The sequence below is a fragment of the Pristis pectinata genome, chromosome 9, assembly GCF_009764475.1.
Source record: "Pristis pectinata isolate sPriPec2 chromosome 9, sPriPec2.1.pri, whole genome shotgun sequence".
Lineage (NCBI taxonomy): Eukaryota > Metazoa > Chordata > Chondrichthyes > Rhinopristiformes > Pristidae > Pristis > Pristis pectinata.
Genome location: NC_067413.1, coordinates 81,213,958 through 81,220,321, shown reverse-complemented (window position 1 = coordinate 81,220,321; position 6,364 = coordinate 81,213,958).

Here is a 6,364-nt window from a genome sequence, read left to right as displayed (position 1 = left end):
TGTCTTGCTTTCACATCGCGGTAGCAGCCGCTACGCTAGTCCGATTTGCCTGCATTTGGCCCATATCCCTCTAAATCTTTCCTCTCAAAGTACCTGTCTAAATGTCTTTTAAGCATCTTATTTGTACCCATCTCTACCACTTCTTCTGGCAGTTCATTCCATACACCCACCACTCTGCATGGAAAAACTTGCCTCTCTGGTCCCCTTTAAATCTTTCCCCTCTCACCTTAAGCCTATGCCTTCTAGATCCTGGGAAACCTTGGGAAAAAGTGTGACTATTCATCTTATCTACGTCTCTCATCATTTTATATATATACCTCTATAAGGTCATGCCTTGGCCTCCTACGCTCCAGGGAAAATAGCCACAGCCTATTTTTCTCTCCTTGTAAGTGAAGCACTCCATTCTTGGCAATATGCTTGTGAATATATTCTGCAACCTTTCCAGCTTAACAATATTCCTCCTACAGCTAGGCCACCAGAACGGCACACAATACTCCAAGTCCAATCTCATCAACGTTTTGAACAGCTGTAACATTGATGTACCAATTTTTATACTCAATGCCCTGACCAATAAAGGCAAGAGTACCAAATGCCTTCTTCTTGATCCTATCTACCTGTATCACCACTTTTATGGGACCATGTACTTGTACCCCTAGGTCTCTCTGAAATACCACACCCTCCAGGGCCCGGCCACTTACTGTGCATGTCCTGCCCTGGTTAACCTACCCAAATGCAACACTTCGCACTTGTCTTCCATCTGCCATTCCTTGGCCCCTTTTCCCATATCCAGATCCTGTTGTAATCTTAGATAACCTTCTTCACTGCTGACTATACCACCAATTTTGGTGTCATTCACAAACTTACTGACCATGTCACCTACATTCTGATCCAAATCAATTATATATATGACAAACAACAGGGGACCCAGCACTGATCCCTTTGGCATACCACTGGTCATAGGCCTCCAATCTGAAAAAACTGCCCTCTGCTACCACCTTCCGACTCCACCCACCAAGCCAATTTTTGTATCCAATTGGCTCATGATCTAACCTCTGGTCCAGCCTACCATGAGGGACATTATTAAAGACCTTGTGAAGTCCATGTAGACAATGTCTACTACCTAACCTCATCAATCTTCCTGGTCACCTTTTCAAAAAACTCAATCAAATTCATGAGACACGATTTCCCATGACAAAGCTATGCTGACTATCCCTAATTAATCCATGCCTTTCAAAATGCAGGTAAATCCTGTCTCTCAGAATCCCCTCCAGTAATTTTCCCACCACTGGTGTTACACTCACTGGCCTGAAGTTCCCTGGCTTGTCCTTGCAGCCTTTCTTTAATAAAGGCACAACATTAGCCACCCTCCAGTCTTCTGGTACCTCACCTGTGGCTAATGATGATACAACTATCTCTGCCAGGGCCCCAGCAATTTCTTCTCTGGCTTCCCACAATATTCTAGGACACACTTGGCCAGGCCCCAGGGACGTATCCACCTTAATATGCCTTAAGACTGCCAGTACCTCCTCTTTTGTAACGTAGATATGTTTCAGGACATCGCTATTCATTTCCATGAAACCCTAGCTCCCATGACCTTCTCCACAGGAACTATTCATTTAAGAGGTCGCCTATTTCCTGTGTCTCCACACGTAGACAATTATAACGATCCTTAAGTGGACCTATTATCTCTTGAATTATCCTTTTGCTCTTAATATACTTAGAAGCTCTTGGCATTCTCCTTTTCCTTGTCTGCCAAAGCTATCTCATGTCCTCTTTTTGCCTTAAGATTTCCCTCTTAAGTGTACATAGAAAAAGTTCATTCAGTCCAACCTGTTAACATGGCTGTTTATCCACTGCATGAGCAATAGTTCTTTCACTATGTCATCATCTATTTTCCTCATCAATCACTAAACTACCCTATTGTTTTCAGGACGTGGTCTCGCTTCAAGGACAGTCTTTGGGATTGCAAACCCTCTATATATTAAAAAAAAATTTCACCTGCTCTCTGTTCTCAATCCCCTCCATTTGATCTGGTATATGTTTATTTCACACTACCAGTCCATTTCCACATTGACTCATTCTTTCATCTCTCTCAAATCACCTTAATCTCCATCATTCAGTAATGAAAACAGCCCTGTCTTTGTTTTCCCACTGTCTTGCCAGCATGCTAGTTAATCTCTGCTGTATTGTTTCCATCACCTTAATGTCCTTTGAGAACTATACACAGTATTACAACTTCAAGGATGTTATATAGATTCACCTTTACATCTCTAATTTTATATTCTATCCTTAGTCATAAAAATAATATTAATTGGCTTTCTTTATGACCTATTGCTTTTCATGTCCCGTGAACCTGAACTACTAAGTGAGTCTTTCATTTCACTGTGTCCACAAAATTTTAGCTTTTTTAGCTAAAATGTACAAGCTCATATAGTATCTTGAATCCCATATATACTGAATTGTTCAGTCTTTCATTTTATCTCTATCTTTACAGCTTCCCTTGTTCCTCAGAATTAATCATAAGCCAGCCACTGTGATATTACATAAAAGTTCATTGATGTAGAAAATAGCAAGCGTAGTTCCCTGTTTATAACAAATATCATGGTTACATTTGGGTTCTCATCTCAATTCACATTTACATTGGGAATTCCTGATCCAAGATTTCTCTTCTTCACGCAGACAGATAGCTGAAGGTTGAACATAGAACATAGAACAGTACAGCACAATACAGTTCCTTCGGCCCACAATGTTGTGCTGACCTTTAAACCTCAACATCCATACTGCTTGATATAAACCAACTTGGCATGAATTAGGGTTTGAACAGGTGGGCTCTGAAATAAAATCACAAGATCAATTCATGTGCTTTTTTACTACACACTGTGGTTAATGACTGAGCTATCGGATTAGCTTTTGTATGTGTGACTTAGTGGACTGATACCTTTGTAAAAATGTTCATTGGCTAGATAAATATTTGATCCAACTGAGAACTGGGTAAGATTATCTAAATGTATTTCACTTGGTGCTGTTACATTCAGGAAGGTTTTTTCAGTGCTCTAGTCAGGCTTAATTCTGAATTCTCTGTATTATTCATTCAACTCAGATTTTATTACTTAAACTTTCTTTCCAGTTTTCTCCTCCTCTCTTGCAGATTTGCAATTCCACAGCACATTTGGCACCTGATCCATTATTCAAGTGCCAAAGTATGAGTGTAGGAAATTATTTAACCATGAGTGCAAACCTGTCCCCAGGCTATATTCCAAAACCAGCACTTTCTACTGCAGTCGATCAGATAGCCAGGTCTGACAACCTCTGCTCCCTAACAATAGATAACTTATTCAGTGCAATGCTGGAAGTCAAACATTTTTTTCATTCAGTCTCAAGGGAAGGCGAAATATACTCCCAAACCACCTTCTACATAAGCAATGAACCTTTATTACGGAATGAACACTCAATGAATCCATTTTGTTGGCCATAATAGAAATAAAAGACATACAGAGCTCCCCAGCAGCACTAATGTTCCCTTATAACATGTGAAATAAAATGTAAAGCAAATTCAAGATGAATGAAATAAAGTTAATCTTAGGCCATGAATTTCAGCAATCAATGAGGAGATTAGTGGCACCTCTTCAACAAATTGGTATAAATAGCTGAAAGGTGCCATGTTTGCTGTTTCCTTGGGAATCAGAGGGAGACTTAGGGTCAAAATCTAATGTATTGTCACATATTTATCTAACATTGTTAACAAACTCAAAACGTCCCAAGATGTTTCAAAGGAGTTTTATTAAACAAAGTTTGACAGAGTAAATGGGGACATGTAACCGAAAGCTTAGTCAAAGTCGCTGCTTTTAAAGAGCACCTTAAAGAATCTAACTGAGTTATGATCACTCCTACAGAAGTCCTCTCCCACTGATACTCCTTCCTGTCCATCTTTATTGTGATTGTGAATTTCACAGTCCAGAATCCAGAATTTCACAATCCAGAATTTCATCTCCACAGCACCACCATCACCCCCAACTCCCCACCACGCAACTCAGCAATATAAAACTACCAATCGAGTTGATAGTAGAATGAGATAAATGATACTGAGCTGCATTACATACAGTTTGGAAGATTGATTCACAATAAGCATATATTCAGAACATTTTTTAAATAAGTTAGAAGAATCAGGACTTATAACCTGAAAGAGTGGATTGCCCGCTTATTGTAGAACCCAACCAATCTTTGTCCATCACTATTACCACAGTTTATCTTGCACAAATTTGTTGAGCTTCATTAATGTTGACCATAAACATGCTCATGGAGCTACCTCTTCCTCAGGTATCAACCTCACGTGTTGTCTGTTTGCTTTTAGTGATTAAAATTTGTATAGTTCTATGTTGTAACTTTAATTGTTTATCCTTTTCTAATGCTGGTCTGATACTCCTTCTGGCAAACATTAACCAAATTGTCTCCTTCCTTTGCTGTAACCGAGGAGGAATGTGCTGCACTATGACATCACTGATTGCAATTATAAACAGTTCTGCTGCCAAGGGTTCACTGTAATCCTGCATGGCAAGTTATAGCCTAATGGTTCTGTTCTTCATTCCTAGTTTTTGTTATGATAGTCATTTCACACTGCACAATCAAGGATGTCCTTTTCAAAAGTCGGAACACTACTGGAATTAATAATTAGGAACAAATTTGAAAATAACTTAGCGAGCATGAACATAACTTAGTAAATTAGAGTCAAAATAGTTTAAGAACATGAGATTCTCTGATAAATCAACTTGTACTTTTTTGATGAAGCAGATGGACTCTGGAAAATTTTAAATTGAATGTTTCTTAAATGATGAAAGTCAGAGCATAAACTTCATGGAATAGACATCCTTTGTAAATCTTCATAATATCTAAAGAACTGGCTGCTTGGGCCTAAGAAATACTAGTTAGGGACATCAGGTTATGCAAGCATTGATTGTTGGAATTCCTCTTCTTATTCACCAACCTAAATTCCAAAATTAAAAATTAACTGTAATTGATAAAAATGGGGTAAGACCGAAATATTTGGGAGATCCCAGAAAAAAGGAAAGGACCCATACAAGATATGAAAGAGGCCATATTGATGAAAGATAAAATAATTTATTGTTGAAAGAAGAAAATGCAGTGGACAGTTATTCACTACTCTCGAAATCTGAGTTGAACTATCCAGGGAAAACTTATAAGTGATATTAGAATTAATAAAGCAAAGAGAATAATAAATTATGTCATCAAATCAGCCTGAATATGTCATGCTGATGCTATATTGTGCTGAGATCTGGCCTTACCCGAGCACTACATTCAATTTCTGTTCTAAGACAGAAGAGAAACAAGAAACCATGGTAACAATGCAGACAAGGGCATGACATTCATTCATAATATCATAAGACTGAGTACTGAGAAAAGCTTGTAAGATGAATGAAGATATTTGAAATGTATAAGATGCAAGAGGAACCCTTGTTGAAGTATACATCTTTGCTTACTCACTCCAAAAGTTATGAAGAGACACTTCAATGAACAAGCAAAGGTACTTATTTATAGAAGAAATTACGTGATGCAAAGCAGCATCTCTTACAGCGGTTTTCACCACAGAAACAGAAAGACCAAAAGAATGTACTAACAACATAGCAATTGCTAACGTACTACAATTCTATAACAGGTGCCCACCAATATTATACATATTACACTAAATAACAAACTACAGTAAAACTCCAATAATCTACTACCCAACTATTCAGAAATTACAGTGGTTTGGCATCTGCTCACAGGATGCTGATTCCATGCTCCTTTACCCTCACCAGGCCCCAGTTCCCACACTCCCTTCCATTCACTGGGGCCTCAGTTCCTGTATTCCCCTTCACTCACCAAGGCCCCAGTATATTTTTTTATTTCAAAAATAAACTTTATTCTTAATAAAATATATATATAGAAAGAAAAACAAGAAAACCATTATATTCTTAGGGTCATTTGGTCAATACATTCTGTATTTTTATTAACATAGCACCATTGCCACTCATGTGGTCTCCTGGGGTGATACACCAGGGGCCCAGTTGCTACACTTTCTTTAACTCGTCTGGTTCTGTTCACTGTGCTCCCTTGAAACTTACCTGGTTCTGTTTCCTGCACTCCCTTTAAATGTACTAATTTTGCTGGAAAATGTATTATTGTGCTGTGTAACATCTAAAAAAATGTGAATTAAAAGTGTGTTGGAGGATAAATAATAACATCTAATCTGTTTGTCCAGCACCATCAAAGTCCTGAGTATGCTGGGTTACTGGAGTTTTACTGTAATTGGAATAGCAAAGGATTATTAATCTCTAAAATTAGATATAAGATAAAATAGTAAAAGCAC